Raw genomic sequence first — 19,884 nt, 5'->3', positions numbered from 1 at the left:
CCTGCAATTACATATCCAGCTGCACACATATACATGGCCCTTCTTTCGTTTTCAGGATCTCAAAAAAAAGCTTAGCTTGGTTTTCCTGCCACCTGATTGACCTCATCTCCCTCAGAATGTGCCCCGCCACATTCATTGCTGAAGCAGGACGGAGGCCAACGGACATGTCAGAACAGTGAGGTTCAACGATCTCTCCAAAATATTGTGGTTGTAGTGGAAGAGATATGTTTTAAATTGTACCTTGGTATTTCAAACTCTCTCTAGAATGTTATCCATTTCTATTTTATTTTGACAGGAACTGTTAAAAGGCTAATGACACTAGATGAAAAGAGAAGAAAGAAAACACAACGTTTCAGCCGTAGAGCCTTCTTCAGGTGTGAGGGCTCCACGGCTGAAATGTTGTGTTTTTTTTCTTTTCTTTTAAGTATGGAATAGACCTATTACTTGTTCCTTTGCAGCCTACACATGGTAACGCAGCTCCCCACCTGAACTGCTAATGATACTAGATGCCTGGTAGTTTGTGGTTCTTGGTTATTGTCTTATATTTGCTCAAACTGCATATGTGTGATTGCATATTTTTGTGTATTTTCATATGTCAATATTTAATTCACTGACATTCCTGTATGCTTGGAAGGAATGCAGATTGGATTTGACACAGGACGCCTGCTCATATATGTTGATCTTTGTTGGGCTGGAAAAACAATGATAAAAAGTGAATGAAAAAAGATCTCTCCAACATTTCCCTTCTCTTGGCCATGGTTACACTGCCCTTTCTTTCCATCTTTTGTCCTTCTACAAAGATTCCAGGGCTCTTTATCCATCATAATATCAGAAGCCAAAAATAACCATCTAATGTGTAAACAGCATTTGTAATGTTGGTAGCTGGAAGAGGTTAAGTATATTTGCAAGACCTAGTTGATTACACCACAGACTTACTTTGTTGCTGTCCGTTTTTTTTTTCTATTTTAAAGACTGTGCTGGACTGTACCACTATCATAGAAGATTTTTTTCAGGACACATCACAGTTCCATAGTAGAATTTATCAATAGTAGAATTCCATAGGACATTATTTATCAACATCTAACATTACCCAGTGTGAGACTCTGCCAGTAAACCTCAGAGCATTGAGTTCTCCACTGGTGAAGATGGCTTTCTGAAGTCATGAAATCCACTGCTGGGATGCCTGAGAGACAGTGATTGAATCCTGGCTGGAATTAGGCTCTCTGTTAGTGTTGATCTGTGGGAATTATGTGGTAAAAAGGGAAAACTCCTTTACTTTAGTCACTTTGAAAGTTCAAATGTACAGATCTTCAGAAACCCCAGTCTGAAGGATGAAGCAGGTTCTGCTCAAGGAGTTGCCTACGTTTTGCTCCATTCACTCCAAGCAGATAGTCCAACATTTGCCTTCTCTTGGCCATGATTACACTGCTCTTTCTTTCCGTCTTTTGTCCTTCTACAAAGATTCCAGGACTCTTAATCCACCATAATATCAGAAGCCAAAATTAACCTTCTAACATGTACAAATCATTTGCAATGAAAGGAGGTGGAAGGGTTTAAGAATGTTTGTAAGACCTGGTTGATTACCACACATAGACATACTTTGTTGTCAGTTTTTTTTCTCTTTGAAAGGCTATAGGAGGGGTGTGATGGACTGTACCACTATCATAGAAGATGTTTTTCTTCTAAGGGCAGTTCTGTAGTGGCAAGGCGTATTTAAAATACAGGAATTAAGTTTGCTGCTCCCTTGCTAGTCCCTCTCTCCCTCATCTCAGTGCAGCTGGATACAGAGAGGCCATTCCATCTGGTTCACATTTAAGGTGTTTTTCTAGCTGATAGAGTTTCCTGATAAGGAACACCTCCCAAGGCTGAGATTCACCAGCCACCCTAATAAGTGGTCATCTCTGGCGCCTTACTGTCTGGGAGATTCCATGGGAGAGTCTCATCCCAAGGTTTACAAGGTCAGAGGTCATTGATACTCATCCTCCACCTCAATCAGCCAATCAGGAACTGGAAGGGCAGGGTAACCCCACGTGTGTCTCGAATGCCCGCGGAACTTTAAGCCACTGTACTACCGTAGTTCCTCCAGATAAAACAGGCAGCACAATGCCCAGAAGGTGTCCCTCCAGGATGTTCTCAGACTCAGCTCGGACAATCACGTGACGGCCAGTGCGTCCGAGTGCCAGGACTTAACTTTGTTCTAAGAGTCGAGAACTGAGGTTGCCCGTGCATAACAAAAAGATCTGCCCAAGGTTAGCCCAGCTGACAGCCTCGTGAACCACCGGTACTCCACCGCCAAAGCTCGCCTGATCAACGAGTGAACTACGGTTGGAACTGTCGACAGCTGAATCTCAGGATTCAGGACTAGCGCTACATCGGGAACGAACTGGTCTTCTTCCCATCTAAAGAGTGTGACTTGCTTGGACCTGCAGTCACTTTCCATGTGCACAAGCTCTGCTAGTTTCAGCCAACACTAACTAGCCAGTCTTCAAAGAGCATTAGCAGCGCATCGCAGCAGGAATCTCTCCCTCCTCTCCTTCTCGCCAGCCGCACCGGCCACTGCCTGGCATCAAGCCAGAGAGCGCCGATTGCACACAGCAACAGCCTGCCACTGCTTCTTTGTGTCCGCGGGAGATCTGAATCCACACAGATCGGATGAGTATTCAACATTCTGCATTACAGCTCGAGAATTCCATTGTTACCTCAACCACAATTGATATCAATCTAATACCTATGAGTGATGTACTTGCTTTTGAGTATCTAGTGTAGAAGTTGTAATCCCAGCTCATTTACGAAACAGTCTAAATGAATGGTATACTGAATGTATGTCCCTCTTGGTTTGGAACTCTTAGTGATTTAATATATACCTTTTGTATTCTGCTAACCCACACTCTTAAGATCTGTTATGTTTATATGCACATTTTATGTATTAATAAGTGTATTAGTATCAGTGTGTGTGCGTTAATGAGTTAACCCGCAAGGTCGGTTTTCTAATAGCCATCAAAGAATCATTTTGTGACTTACTGCTACAATTAATAATTGTCCCAGTAAATACACAAAACCCCTACACATGCATGGAAACCAATATTTACCTGCTAATCCAGAATGCAGCAGAGAACAGTTGGACAGAAGGTTAGTATCTGTCGATACTGCATCACAGAAGTCAGTCTCTTCCCCCTCATTATGCAGACTGACTTGTTCACGATGAACTGTCCTCCAGTGACAGTCAGCTGCAACCACTGAGTCAGACATGGTGTCGATACACTGATGGCACTTTGGCTGATTTGGTTAATATGCTTTCCTCAGGAGATGCTGAGTTCAAATCCCAACAGTGCTTTTCTTCCTGTCTTGTCTTACAAAATGTATCACTATGGATGATTATGTATAGCTTGATTTTGTTTAATGCAAGTTTTCATTTTCTTTCTAGAACAACTTGCTTTTCATGAAATTCATACAGCTTGCGAAAGATGAAATACAAATCTTGCCTTGTATATCGCAGGCTGGTAAGAAAGAAGCATTATTTTCTTTTTTTTAATCAGAAGCTTGCAAATGGAGAAAAGGGACACACGTGAGTCTCTGTTAATTGAAAGGTTAGTGGTTTGAGCCTACCCAGAAATGCACTTCTCATTATTGCAATGTAAATCTCATCTCTACTTATTCGGATTTCTTAGCAAAACCTTAACCCACTTGATATTTGCAGGAAATGTGAATGTTTTTGTTAAACAATTAAGTACATAAGTCAATATCACTGGGAATTGCCAATAATGACCAACATTCAAGGACATCATATTCAGCCAAGGACTTTGATCTTCGAACGGCTGGCAGAAGAATTCATTTATGCTCTCGATGCATCCTTAGTTAGAATATTTAAAATTACGACACAGATTTGTTGGAGAACTTGACAAGCATAATACTTTTGTATATTTATCTTAATTTTAATATACATGTAACCACAAATGCTGTTCTATGTAAATACATTTTGTTGTATTTTATCATATTTTAGCTGATGGCACAAGGGGGTCTATTATACCTTCCGAAACTTCCAAGACAACTATAACTGAGGCTCATATTTTAATATAATTTGCTTTAAAAGAAAACCAAAATGTGTAAGATATCATCCCTCAATATTGACGTTCAAATGAAGGATTTAAAGAAGCAACAGCGATAGGAGAGTACATTGATTTTGGACCAATGTTTGCATCTGAACAATCCTTCCTCCTGGAAAGAAAAAAAAACAGGTATGTTTTGAGTCTCATGATGATGCTCTTCTGGATAAAAAAAAACAGTGCAAATTTGTTTCGGATGTATTTTGGATAACATTATAACTGTCATCGAAGAGAAATTTGATCAGTTGAATGCAGTCGAAACTTTTGACATTTTATATGATGACAGGACATACATTTAGGACTCAGTACCGATACACTGCTGCTATTAATGGAGTAGAAATAAGTGTATTGGTAGTTTTATCTGAGGCAAGAAGTACTAGAACACCTCCTATAAAAATGTTAGGATTCAGAGCAAGAAATATTTTTCCACCTCACCCAATGGTATTGCATTAACGAGGCTGAATCTGGCTTCTTATTCGCCAGCTTCTTCTTCTGCCTTAAATGCTGCTGCTGTGATGTTATGCCGCCTTTCACCTGTAGATGGCTCTTTACAGTAATTTTTAAAAGTACTAATCGGGATGGATTACTGTATTTATCCTCAGTAAAGGGGAATATGTAAGTAGTGACTATCCAAATAGAATTTTTGTGTGAAACACATTTCAGAAAATTGTAAACCAATTTTCAAAACTCACAATAACACAAACACAATAAGTAAATAAGACAAAGGTAAAACATAAGTTCACAGGCACTTTCTGCATATTTACCACAACCTTACCTTCTGATCATAAAAAGTCTTAAAATCTTGCATTTTACAAGAACTTTTTAAAATAAATGGGACATTTAGAACATGGCATATGAGAATATATGGTTAACTGAGGATGAGCAACTGGTGATGGCACTTTCTGCTTCTTGCTATAAACCTATCCCCTGGTTATAAAAACATCTAAAAATTCTGACACTGAGGTGTGAGAGACAATGGAACAGACTATCAAAATCCTGAACTTTAGGAAATTTTACTGTGCCATTTTTTTAAATATGACCCTGTGAACATGGCATGTCCCTCCTTCCTCATTACCAAAACATCTCAATGTTCCAACACTATGTACATTGGTAATTACAACACTTCACTGTTGCATTTCTGAGTTGTGACATTGTGAACATGGCATGTTAAAGTATATAGAAAATCTAGATCAGAACAGGCTAAATGCAATTCATAGTGATGTATCATTTTCTTACTTTCTAAATGAAAAAATAAATTCAGTGATTATGACACTTCGGTATGACATAAAATATGCTTCAATGACAGAATAAATACTCATGGAATAAATACCCACAGTGGACATTCATAGTTGTGATTATAGGAATGTTAAATATCAGGTGAGTAGCTGCGTCAGCATGCGTAGGCTGCAAAGGAACAAGTAAAGGGTTATTCCATGCTGAAAAGAGAAGAAAGGAAACACGACGTGTTGGCCGTGGAGCCTTCTTCAGGTGTTAGAAAGACAGGGCAGTATGCAAAGATAATTTTCTTTTTATCTTTGCTTACTGCAGTTTATCTTTGATGACAACATCAAAGACATTAAGGGATTCTTACGGCAGCTCCACATCAACTTCCTTTTATAACTAACCTCATCAGATCTCTCAACTACACTCTTCCAGTTTCTCACTTCAGAGAAGGATAAAAAACTCAATCATCCTCTACAGAGAAAAACCATCAACACCCCTACCACCTCCACCAGTCCTAACCTTGTTGTTACTGTACCCTCTGACCTTTCCCTTTCACCCCTTTGCATCCTCAGCTAACATATTTTAATATTACAACACAATTACAATAGATTGTACAGTATTTACAGTTTAAAATTAAGATAAATGTCAAAATATCAAAATCCAACTGCACAGTGCTAACAAAACAATGCTTGTCAAGTTCTCAAACAAATCCGCATTGTATTTTTAAAATATTTCAGCAGAGGATGTGACGGGAGTATAAATGACGATTCGACGATCATTTTTCTTGGGTAAATATGGTTTTCTGGGGAGTTGCGATGTTGGGCATTATTGGACATTTTTGACACGTGTTGAACAGTCGCATTTCCTACAAATATTAAAATGGCTATGGTTTAGCTGAGAAATCCAATCGACCTACAGTATGTAAAACAATGTTTACATCGCAGAAGAAAGCCGTCCCTGGGGGGACTTGAACCACCAACCTTTCAGTTAATAGCCAAACGCGATAACCGATTGTTCCACAGAGTCTTTCCTCGGCTCAAAAAAAAAATATCTTACCGTTTATTTTGCCAGCCGGTAATATTTCTTCTGCACTGATAACCAAGAACTGAATTTCATGTTTCGCAAGCTGTGTGAATTTCATCAAAAACAAGTTTTCCAGAAGGGAAATGAACACATGCATTTAACGAAATCAAGCTCTTTGTGAGTGCCCAAAATGGTACGTTCTGTACTACAAGATAAGAAGAAATACACGGCTGGGATTTGAACCGCGGTTCTTTTGTTTAATAAAGAGTCACTTTAACCAACTAAGCTACGGTGACATGACTTCCATCACCTTTTACACCCACTTGGACACACCGCTCTGAGACATCTGTGTTCAGAAAGCGCTGAACCTGCTCTCAGAGCAAATTGCCTCTTTTACATACAGTAGCAGCCCCGACACTGAGAAACGAAGAGAACTGGCTTTTATCTGGCATTTTTCATGTCCAATGCGTTTGACATCTCCCAAGGGCGACAGAGTTCTTTTGCAACACTATTTCTTCTTCTTTTTTATTTCTGTACGCTTTGATAAAAAAACGAGAAATCGTGCAAGGGAAAAAATGTATTTGTTTCATAGAGAAAACGTACACCAGGAAATGTTGTGTTGAGAAGAGGTGATTTAACATGATACGTAACCTAGTTTATCGGAGTAAATGCTCACCCAGCAAGGTCTGGAGAAGTTGGAGAGTCTGGTGGATGTGTTAATTATACGGTGTTGTGGAAGAAAACAGTCTTTCTTTGAATTCTCAATCAATCGGAATTCCAGTGCGAAACATAAACCCTTTGTCTGATTTAAAGAAATAATATTTTAAAAATCATAAAAAATCGGAAAACACATGTTTCTCACTTTGAAATTTTAGACGGGGCGGTATATTACTAGTAGCGACGCTGAGCACACTAGGGGGGAATTCCGGTTATGTGAAATACCAGCAGTTTAATAAATAACGCATCTGATTTTGAATCATAAGATTGTAGGTTCGACTTCTACCTGGCTCGTGTAAATTTTATTCAAGCTCCTCAGTAATAGATGTCTATTATGTAATGAACCGCACCTAAAAGCAAACATTGGGTCTGTTTCCTTTGTTTTCCAGCATGAAATAGCAAATCGTTACAAAAAGTACCTGCTAATGTCCAATAGCGGGTTTTTTTTTTTCAAATTACATTTTCAGGCTTCAGACACTTTTTAATAAAACAAAAGTGTCCGGAAACTCCCTAACTTTCAGGTTTGCTTGAACCTGTATTAAAAGAAGTTATTTGAAACTTCCGGGATTCCATTCTCTGATATAGCTGTCTCTAAAGACGGATGTGATGTTTCGCAGATGTGAACTGTGCCTTCTCTCTTGTGTTCAAGGGTATTCGCTGTGTGAGATCCTAACTGTATGTCCAGTAGGGCTCTATTTTGTTTAGATTATCTATGTGGTGTACAGATAGAACTCAACTACATGGTGTGAATTCCGTGTTTAGGACGAGCAGAACCTGAAAAACGAAAAGCAGACCTCAATGTGATCTGAACATGCAGCCTTCTGATCTGGAGTCAGATATGCTACCTTTGCGCCACGGCTATCAGCACCTTTGAATTTCCCAAAGGAGACAAATCGACTTCACACAAAAAAATCTCCTGTGAAGAGCGCCGCTTTTCCGAAGAGAGTCTCTTCATCCCAGACCACATTTTATTCTTCCTGTGCAGCTCTTGTGCAGGTGTTGTTCTCAATTACAGATCCAGGAACACTGATTTTTTTCCCCTATTTTTTTAACTTAAGTACCCCATGGTGCAACGGTAGCACGTCTGACTCTAAATCCCCAAGTTCATTTTCAAAGTATATCGGAGTCAACTGATACTGATCAGGTTCTGCTGCTACTGAACCCGCAGTCTTCACCTTAAAGTTCAATTCCCCAAGCCTTTTGACCTTATATGTCCATCCCTTCTCGTCAAAACTCGTATTTTCACAGAGTACCCTTCAGAAATCGCAGTATAGAATGAAAAAACTCCAGTAGATCTCGGCCGCTGTTGGTGATTTTCCTTTAAAAATAAATGAATCTCTGGAAATTTTACGGAGTGTATCACTTTCACTGAGACCGAGAAGTGTTAAGCTGTACATGAGTCTTTGTGGTTCGGTTGTTAACCAAAAAGGTGGTGGTTTGAGCCCTCCAAGGGACACTATGAGCCTTTTAATGTACACACCCGTCTCACTTTATCTCCACGGCCGGTCTTGTACCGCAATCAAATACAGAGCCCGTAGGAGGCAGTAAGCTCGCATATATAGCTCACTGTGTATATAATGAAGAAGTAGAGGTTAGTTTCTCATCTGCGCGTTACAGAGCCTTACGCAACTCGTACTGTACCAATAGCTAGGGTTTGATCCCTGCACGGGCTATTAGTTGAAAAGCCATTGTAAATGACGTGTAAGAGATTTATAGATACTGTAGATCAGTGGTTCTCAAACTGTGGTACGCGTACCGGCAGTGGTACGTGGAGTGCCACCAGGTGGTATGCCAAATGACCCTGGAACTGTGTAGTGTGCACTGAAAAATCGGGACGGGTTTTCATATTTTGTATTTTAATACGTGTCGAATACGCAGCCTACGTACTACGATACAGTGCATGCTAATACTTCAGTGGACACAAGAGATACTCTGTAATTCTATACCACTCTATAGGAATGCGTGCTACGGATGCAAGTGACCAATTGTATTTAAAAAAAGCTATTGTATCTCCAGCAAATAGGGAGAAAGGAGAATGTGCGTGATTTTGGAACAATGCCAACATTGTAAACACAGGAATGCATAGAAATACGTGCTACGAACGCAGGCAATCTTGTGAGCACACGAAAGCGTGATAACAGAAAAATATTTAAGAACTGTTCGAATTTGAGAAAAATACACCAAGCGTCTCTGTGTTTCGCTCCCATGCGCATGAAATAAAAACTTTAAATAAATACGGAAATAAAAACAGAAACGCGGAAAAATGCAAGCTTGCGGATTGCTAAAGCAGGTAAGCTACACTATTTTTGAAGAACCTTACTTACCGTTGGCAAAAGAGCTGACACGTATTATGTGTGGAGAAAAAGCTGCTAAACAGCTCGACCTGCTGCCCCCCTCCCCCTGAAAGACACAGTCATTCAAAGAATTATTGAAATGAAGGATTATATCAAAAGTACACTGATAGAGTGCGTTAAGATGAGCAGATGTTTTTCACTGCAATTAGATGAGTCTGTAGTCGATTTGGCCAATTTGCTCGTTTACGTTAGATACGAGTTTGAGGGTATGTCCCATGAAGACTTTCTGTTCTGTAAACCGCTACCAACAGGAACTACAGGAGAGCACATATTTCAGCTTCTGAATGAATTTTTCGAAGAGAATGGCCTCGACTTGATAAAATGCGTCTGAGTTTGTACAGACAGTGCTAGAGCAATGACAAGCCGACATAACGGTGCAGTTGCACGAATTAGAGAGGTTGCTCCAGAAATTAATGTACGCATTACAACATCCACCGCGAGACCTTTGCCGTCAAGAAAATGCCTGACGATTTAATATCTGTTAGACTCTGTTGTGAATTGTATCAAGGCTCGAAAAATTAATTCACATCTCCTTTGCTCAACTAAATAGGCTCACCCCTCTCACTGAAATGGTGCTTTTTTATTAGTTGTTGTTAATGTTTTTTTCTGTAAAATACTTTGAGAAGCCACCTTTAAAGGCGCTATATCAAATAAAGTTCATTATTATAATATTTATTTCTGGGGTTCCTATGAGATGATGACTTGTAGGTGGTACTTGGATGCTTTGGTTGGATTAGGGGTGGTACTTGGTCCAAAAAGTTTGAGAACCACTGCTGTAGATACTTTATTGATCCCATGAGGGAAATTAATAAAGCTTATCCAGCTAGCTTTTATGTTTCACACTAAATTGCGATCTTGAAACCAAAATAATTAGAAATATGGAACACAACCGTTGTTCTCCAAGAAGGAAAGCTGTTTAACACTGACGTCACTCCTTTTTATTTAACCCAGATTGTGAAGACAACTCCACCCTATCAAAGGTAATTGTTGCACAAAAGTTGGAAAGCACACTCTGAATCCATCTGTACTGTATATTTGATTTCCGCGATCCGTTCAAGGCTGCTTGGTGCTTCGCAAGCAAGTCATGTTCAGGGAAGAAACTCAGTTTAGAGAACTACTGGTGCATTTTCACTCATTGAATTTGATCTTTGTACTCTCTTTTCATTCTCAGCTATAATATTTCAAAATTACAGTTCGGATTTGTTGGAAAACTTCACAGGCATTATTAAGTTAGGACTGTACAATTGTATTTTAATATCTTGGTATATTTACCTTCATTTTAATATGGATGTAACCATAAATGTTGTACTTTTGTCGTACATTTTAACTGAGGACGCACGACGACTATTATACCTTGTGATACATGCAAGACATCTGTAAACGAAGATGTAATTACAGTCAAATTGGCAATTAACAGAAAACCACAATTGTATAATATTATTTCTCTATGTCGATGATCAGTTGAAGGATTTGAAGAAACTATATATTATTCCTCGATATCGATGATCAGTTGAAGGATTTGAAGAAACAGCAGCGATAGCAGGTGATTTTGGTTTTGAACCCATCTTTACACCTCAATAATCCATTTGTCCTCGAAAAAAGAAAAGACAGGCATGTTTTGAGTCTCATAATGATCATCTTCTCGATCCAAAGAAACATATACATTTGATTCCTTCTGTAGTATTTTGGATTTTCTTACGAAGATCTCACGAAGTATTGCCAGGATCTATATTTAGCGTTCGGTAGCGATAACACTGCTGATATTGATTGAGTAGAAATCTATGATGTATTGACAACTTTATCTGAAGCGAGAAGTCCTAGAACGCTGCCTATGAAGTGTTAGGATTCATACCAAGATATACTTTTTGTTTTCAACCCAAAATGCTGCTATTGCATTACACATTATATGAACATTACCAGTTTTGGTAGCTTCTCTGCATGATTTTTCAAAACTAAAACTAATTACAAAATTATTTAAGATCAACCATGACAAAAAATTATAAATCAGGACTAATATTAATATCACCTGATGTTACTACAGAAAAAAAGATTTAACTGAAATATTAATAAGACTATGCAAGCCTAAAAAGTAGAACAATTCAATTTATATAACTTTTTTTTTAGAAATGGGCTCACACACCGGAAGACACTAATGTTTCTCTTCGTTAGAGTATGTGAATAACAGTTTAACCCAAAATGTTTGGAGTCCAGAGGGAGGACTTGCTCGCTGAATGATCTCTCAAGAAATCCCTGGTGAGATTCAACAAGTGTTTTCTTCAACAGCCACTAAAAGTCTGATGACCTTCTCTGGATTTCCTGAATATGACGTAAAATTAGTTCAAATCATTTGGTAGTTAACAGAACGAAATGCTTTGGAGGTACATTTAAAACAGCAGAGCAAGACTGTAGCACTTCGTGTGTGACTGAATTTAATTATGTAAACCTGGCTCTCTATGAACACGAGCAAAGAGTTCTTACTCAACAGAAGATTGCGATGTGAGCACAATAATATAAAACATCTGGAGACACCAGAGATTGAACTCAGGACTTCATACATGAAAAGCATGCACTCTACCACTGAGCTACATCCCCTATAGCGTGGGTGGTGGAACTGACTTAAAGATGTGCATATGTTCACTGACCACAATCCACCCTTCATGAATAATTGAAATGAATAATTTATTTTTATATCCAGTCACATGGGCGACGGTGGTTGATTCTTCAACGGGGGAGTGTGTTTTTCTACCTCCTTACTCGACTGTCTTTCAATTATGTTTTCTTTGAAACCTTTTTGCATCTTTTAAGTGCTTGCGATTAAATTACGCATAGAAAAACAGCAGTACAGTTGATGTTCATGGACCGATGCACACAACTCCAGTGATAAAGCCCTTTTGTAAATATTGTAGAAGAATGTTAAAGGGCGAAACAACGCTCCAACCACGTGAATGGTAACAAGAAGGATCGTGTTCTTATTTAATATGTGCTTTTGAATTGCCTTGTCAATACACACAGGCTTTAGAGATGGACAAATAATTTACAGTGGTGTTTGTAAACAAAGATGGAACATGTTATTTCTATACCAGGAAGAAAGGAGCAGACTCTTAAACTTTAAGAGACAGAAACAACACCTCATCACAGCTAACACTAATTAAAACGACATCACAACAGAAGAGTGAAGCCTTGAGTGAATCAAATTAGTTTTTGTTGGTCATCTGTGTCTTCATAACTTTGTAGGTGAGAGAGAGGATTGCAAAAATGTGCAGGTGCTTCTCAGAAGTGCGTTGGTGGTATAGGTTCCTTCAAATAACTGAGCCAGTGCATCCCCAAATCTTTTCAAGATGATCTGTGATCTGGTAACACATCTCCTGAAACTAACATTCGAGGTAGGAAGTGTGCTCTTAAACACCAAAACACTCAAAAAGGAAGAAGCAGATCTCTGTACACAAGACGGTAGTGCGATATTAGAATTTCAGAGTTCTCGACGGATTCAGGCTCCTTCTCAGAGGTCCTTGCTCGCCAAATAACTTTGCATCTGAGGAAGAGCACCACGGAAAAAACCCAACTCAACAAGAGAGCGCGTTGGTTGCTCTTGCTCTTAATGCAAGAAGCTGTTTTTTTTTTCCTCGCAATAATAATTATTAACCAGAAACAGCAGCACAGGTAGGTCGCATTTGTGATTATGTCACTTCTCTGCTTCAGCAAGGTCAATAAAAGACTCTGAAAGTAGTAAAGCAAAACTGAACTCAAAATCATATTAGGAATTCTGAGCGATATCTCCATACAGGTAATCCAACAGAACGTTGAAATATTTGAATATCATCTCTCTGTATATTGCGCTGCTTTTAACCCAGAGTAAAACTATTGGATTGAAGGAATGCTAACCGCTGGGTTAAAATGTATAGTTGTTATTTGGAGAAATCTGTAAACTCGTGATCTTATATGTTTTAAAAGACAGCACAGGAAAAAACAGTGCTGATTATTTTCCAGAGACGGAGCACTGATGACCTATCCAAGCTTATCGATAAAACCCACCCAGTGGATACTCTAGCAGAACGTCAAAGAACATTCACCTTTGTATCCAAAGAAACCACAGGAACAACATCAGGTAGCACAATAAATTCCCCTTTTAAATCTTTCCTGTAAGGTATGCTATGTGAATTCATTAAGTTAATCCTCTTATCTCTTTTGATCACGAACAAAGTATTTCTGATGGAGTGCTATGTTCAAAGATTTAATAAGCTTTACCCCTGCCAACGATTCAGCGTGAAGAATTAAAAGTTTCACAGACAAAAGCAGCTCACCACCACAGCCAATATTAAATGTACTTGCCGGTACACTATCATGTGCACTGCCTCAAAAGTGATCTCAGCAGACGTTGTTCCCTACATAAAGCTGAACGTGCCAAAGAGAATTTCTGTTGAGAAAGTCTATCTCTAAACACGTCCCGCAGCCTAACAAAAAGCGCTTTTACTGATCGTATTGCAGGTCTTAAAACAGTATCATTTGGCAGCGGTTGAATTCAAACTCATGCCCCCAGAGAGACTGGAGCCTAAAATCCAGCACCTTTGACCGCTCGGCCACGCTACATTCCTCCATGCCCATCTTCCTCACATTGCTGGCTTGGAAAATGCCGGGGGCTTCAGCTCTTGTCGTCGGATCTAATGATATCATGACATGTGGAAGTGACTGCACCTTCATCTTTCGAGATGCTTTCAATAGCACAAACGCTACTTTCACCGGCACAAACATAGCAATAACGAAGGAGGTGGGATTCATCCTTTGTGCTGTTTGTAGGGGCACAACTCTACGGTGATCTAATGACTTGAAGAGCAAAAATCAAAATCCTCTGCTATTACTGTTGCTTTTTTCATAGTTTCTTCAAATCCTTCATTTGAACGTAGATTTTGAAGGATATTGATGAAAATACCAGATAAATTGTGGTTTTCTTGTGATCGCCAATTTTTTTCAAATACCAGCCTTTTTTACAGTTCCTTGCGTGTTTCACAAGGTATAATAGCCCCCCTCGCATCCTCAGCTAACATATTTTAAAATTACAATAGATTATACAGCATGCATGTTAACATTTATATTAAAATTAAAGTAAATATACCAGAATACATACAGTGCTAACCCAATAATTCTTGTCATGTTCTCCAACAAATCTGCGTTGTTATTTTAACATGTTTCAGCTGAGGGTGCAACAGGAGTGTAAATGAATTTTCCCGCCAGCCGTTCAAAGACCAAATTCCATGAGTGAACATTATTTTCTCAGAAGTTGCCGGTATTGGACTTTGCCGGTGGTAATGAATTATGTCCACAACTGTTGTAGTAGTTCCTTCTTGAAATTCGACACGTGCAAAGCACTCGTAATATCATAGGTGTTAAAGTTCGCTGAGTCTATTCGAGTCATGGTGTGTATCCCTGCCTATCATTGGGAGACGGGTAGCTTTTTTACACTCAGATTCCAATCTTCAATGCTTTGTGTGAGAGCTTACATAACTTTCATTTTCTCACATTTTCTGACGACTGTTCCAAAGGGTCACCCTGTCAATTCTGAATACTTTTCAAAAATCTGCCTGCATGTTTGATTATTGTCATTTCATTTAGAAAAAGTTCAATATTGATCATAACTTAAGAAAATAATGATCACAAACAAAAAAGGGATAAAGATGCGAGTCGATCTTGAATCACAGCTGGGTGACACGGTCTTCTGTTCTGATATGGTTGTACGAGAAACAGGAGGAATCGCCAATCTCCTATAGAACATGAGTTGAATCAGGAGTGAGACATTTCGTATACTCGTGCATATGTCAACGCCTGACCTACATCGTAAAAGTAACATTAAGTTGTCAGAGACATTCATTTATATACAAACAAGAGACAGACCAAATAATAATTCTACATTAGTTCAGGTGGGTAAACCTGAACTAACTAACTAATAAACCTATTAATAATTCTACATTAACGTGTCCTACACTGATCAGACTAATTGACATGGTCTGATTCAGAGCCTGTGCAGTTCGTGCTAATTACAACAAGGACAGTTCTGAACCCTCATCACCGAACTGAGCACAAGTTCAGCTGTTCTCCAGTTTTGTTACGCATGGTTTTTCATTGCAATTGAGTTCAGAGCTGGAGCTGAACTCCAGACAGTACAGTGTGTAGCGGCGAGGCTTATTAATAAGAAAGAATTAAGTGTTCTGAGCCTTCCCAAATGAGGCCCCATTTCTCTGTTCATCTCTGTGGTGCAGCCACAGAGAAACTATTCATGCAAGATGTTTTCTTTTGATAAGGACAGCTCCCAAAGGGGGATGCACTTAGCTAAGCCTGGCTATCATGATCAATGGTCATCCATTGGCGCCTATCTGTCTAGGGAGTGCCAGTTGGACATCTGGACTGCATTACTAAGTATCAGGACTAAGTGACTCATATCTCACCTTGATCAACCAATCAGGGACTGGTAGGGCCAAGTAACCCACGTGGGACTCTGATGCCCATGGAACTTTCAGCCAATCAATGAGCTGAAGTTCCTCCAGGTAAAAACAGGCAACACAGAGAGCCTGAGAGATTCAACGAGATTCAGTAAGATTCTGGAGAGGATTCTGTAGACTGTTCTAAAGGGAATTCAAAGGAGAATTCCAGGGCAGGACGGCCCAGGACCAGAAGGCTCCCAAGGGCAGGACATTCTCGCAGAGCGCCTCCTGACCATCCTGAGACTCAGCCCGGACAACCACGGAACGGCTAGTGTGTCCGAGTGCCAGATCCTTCCTTTGTTCTAAGAGTCTAGAGTGGAGGTTGCCAGAGAGTAACCAGCAGCAGGCCTCGTGAACAGGTCGGAACTGTGGACAGCTGAATCACTATTCAGAACGAGCTCTTCATCAGGAACGAACCGGTCTTCTTCCTGACTTGCTGGGACCCACAGTCATCTTTTCTCCTGTGCACAAACTTTGCTAGTTAAAGCCAACAGTGAGCATCAGCAGCGCACCGTCGCAAGCCGCACAGCACAGCCTGGCACGGAGCCAGAGAGCGCGGAGTGCAAAGAGTGTTTCTTTGTGCCCGCAGGAGATCTGAATCCCCAGAGATTGGATGAGTATTCAACTTCAATGCATTACAGCTCGAGAATTCAATTGTTATCCCAACCAGTTGATATCAATTTAATTCCTAAGAGTTATGTACTTGTTTCGAGTATCTAATGTAGAAGTTATAACCAAGTTCATTTATGAAACGGTCTTAATGAATGATATACTGAACGTATGTCCTCTTGATATATGTAACTCTTTGTAACTGATTGAATATATATCTTTTGTATTCTGATAACCCTCTCGATAAGATCTGTTAGGTTTACATGCATATTCTATGTATTAATAAATGTATCCTCGTGTATTAGTACCTGTGTGTGTGCGTTGTTTGAGTTATGTCGCATGGTTGGATTCTAAAGCCATCAAAAGAATCAACTTTGTGATTTACTGCTACAATTAATAATTGTCTCAGTAAATGCCCAAACCCTACAGAACTGGTGCCTTCAGAGAGCCACTATGATTACATATTTAGCGTCCCTGAACCGGTTTTCTTACAAGTGTTTTGGGTAAGTTGTCGAAATTCGCATGAGGCTGCATACAACTTACCTAAAGTGTGTTCTATAGCTTTCAGGTGGAGTTCTTTTATATAAAAGAATGTAAGTGGTATAAACGAAACAAGCCAGACGGCAGTCCAACCTACAGTATAATTTTCTGATGGAAGTCCTGACGTGTTATTCATTACGCCACTGACCCTGCTATTGTAGTGCTAAAATAAAACAAGTTTTCTACATTTATGTCTGTTTAAAAATTACTTTCTAAAAAAGACAAAGGGTTTGTGTGTCGCGCTAAAATTCCGCTTCATTTCGAATGCAAATAAAAACCATTTTGTTCCAAGAAATCATAAATTTGTCACATCCTTCATACTACTAATAAGTATACGAATAAATACTCGGAAGAAGCCGCTCAGATATTAGAGAGATTTAAAATCAGATCGGAGGATTCAGAGTCCAGACTGCAAACCAACAGCTGACACAGGTCTTTTATAGAACCGTTTTGATTTCCTCTACTTTGTCCCCATGACGTCATTGTCCTGCTCACAGCCGAGCCCGACACACGTCTGGTTTCTGTCGCTGGGCGCTCACCCTGCAGTCCATGCGGGTCCTGATACCCCAGTACAATGACGGGGACACTAAACTGTAATCAGGTGCCGTCCTTCGGCTGAGATGTAAAACCGAGGTCCTCACTCTCTGTGATCATTCAGGAGAATGGTGGAGGGGAGTCCCCATTACCTGTAAAGCGCATTGAGTGGAGTATCCAGAACAGCGCTATATAAGTGTAAGCAATAATGATGATGATGATTATTATTATTATAATGTAAAATGCAATAAAAAAAATCAAACTTTGATTCAAAATAGATTAATGTAAAAAGTGATAAAGCTAATGCTTTTTTCAGGGCTATATCTACTTTTTTTAAAAAAAGCGAAGTCTGTCGTGATTGTGAGAGTTAGAGAATGTGTTCCAGCGGGTGCCTTCATATCATGAGCGTCAGTCTCGCCCGTAGCTGCGAGAAGGTTAAAAGCGCACAAGTGATCTGTAGACGATGTTCGGGGAAGAAATAATTCTGTTTTCAGCACAGGGAGTGAGAATGAGCTCAGCCCGGCTCCCAGCAGAATCCATTCTGGTTTGGTTACTGTTAGACTGTGCGTCTGAGGCTCTTTGGATCGCAACGTAAAAAAAACAATTGCTCACATCGTGTGACTTCCACGACAGGAAGGAAAGATATCACTTTAAAAAATCAGAACTGAAGATTTGGATCCTGGGCCTCAACTTAAAAATAAACAGAGTTTAACGACAGGAAATTGATTCCAGTTGTCAGATCACGTATACGCATACCTTAGCTTTGTGCAACAACCTGAAACTTTCAGGTACCATAAATAATATTATTGCTAAACATATGCCATTCTAATCTGCAAGCGACCAGAATATAGAATACGAATTTTTGTATAAAAATGCATTAAGTCCTGTTCTACACCTGCATGCTTTGGAAGCGCTGGCCTACCTGTATCAAAATATCAGATTGTGTTTCTGCAACATTTCGTGCATAGTACGCCATTTTATCTAAAACAGTCACAACGAGGGCTTTACATGCAGTCTGGGGTGTTTTCCCCTTCTATATTTTTGCCACTTTATATCGAACCTGTTATACTCCCAGAAGTGCACAGTAGCTTGTACTTAATAAAAATGTACAATTCACCGCTGGTATGAACAGATGTGTGCCGTGTTTGCCTTTGTAAGCATTTGTTTAAAAAATAAGTTCACAATACGATAAAAACACAGAAAGCACAAACTTTATAATACAACGATACAAAATCAATACCAAATCATTATGCCAATTAAGTAACTATCCTTTGAAAACAGAGAACACCTTTATATCTACAAAAAACTTGACATTTGTATGTATTTTTGAATTACAAAGCAGACAGTGTAGTCCCTTAATTCAAAGATCAGATCTTGGCCAAAACAAGACAATCAGACGTGGGCTGAATTCGGAACAGGAGCCTTTGCTTAGTCGATTATTGAGCTTTTGATCAATGTCTGAATAAAACGTTTTTAACTCTTTTATTAAATTACACGAAAAGCACCTTCCTTCAAGCCGGAATCGAACCAGCGACCTAAGGATTCCCTGTTGACTCCACTACAGTCCAAATAAATCACCAAATAAATGGGCTTCCTGACTTTAGAAAGCCTTCTAGACAAATACTAAAAGAGCAAAAATTCCAGTTGGTAAATGAAATGAAAACACATACCCTACCAAACCTTGAGTACAGGCCATTCAGGATGATAATACAAAACCATTTATAATTCAACAAATAAAACCTGTCAACTGGTAATCACCACTTATCATAATAAAATAAGTAGCAATACACAGTAGGGGACTCTTGGGTGCAAGTTAAATCCATGCAAGAAGGGGGTTTAGTGTTGTATTTCCAAATCAGATATGCAAATGAGAGATCTGGCCCAGCCAATCTCAAAGCTCCCTTGGTCTGGAATGGAGCTGCTCCCCTCTTCTAGTTATTCACACTGGAGTTAGGTTACATATTAGCACATTTCATCTAACAGTTGCTGCAGAAACAAAAACGTAAACAAATGACCTGGACTGTGACCACACCTATTAGAATGTAGTTCAACAGATAACTTGTAAACCATGTCATAAGATTTTTTTTGTTCTACAAAATATACTTTATTCCGCAAAAAAAACATCTCAAAAGGAACATCTCACACATATTAACACTCCATGTAATAAAAAACAACGGCGGAACGGAGATTGATTGCATTGGTGAAGGAGGTGTCCCTCGGCACCGCATCCGTCGCACTTTTTGGCTGCCCGGCAGGTTTTTGCCAGGTGCCCCTCTTTGTTACAGTTGTGACATCTGACGATGTCAC

At 39.4% G+C, this 19,884-nt stretch overlaps 1 non-coding gene across 1 annotated transcript; it reads right to left on the bottom strand.

Annotated features, from left to right (window-relative positions):
- Positions 1-19,162: 19,162 nt before the first annotated feature.
- Positions 19,163-19,220, bottom strand: LOC138243812 (U7 small nuclear RNA). Its single transcript, XR_011192430.1, has one exon. It is a non-coding gene; the product is annotated as a U7 small nuclear RNA (small nuclear RNA).
- Positions 19,221-19,884: the final 664 nt, after the last annotated feature.

Source organism: Lepisosteus oculatus, chromosome 14, assembly GCF_040954835.1.
Source record: "Lepisosteus oculatus isolate fLepOcu1 chromosome 14, fLepOcu1.hap2, whole genome shotgun sequence".
Classification (NCBI taxonomy): Eukaryota; Metazoa; Chordata; class Actinopteri; order Semionotiformes; family Lepisosteidae; genus Lepisosteus; species Lepisosteus oculatus.
The sequence above is the reverse complement of the archived record's forward strand: the minus strand, read 5'-3'. Positions and strand labels throughout refer to the sequence as shown.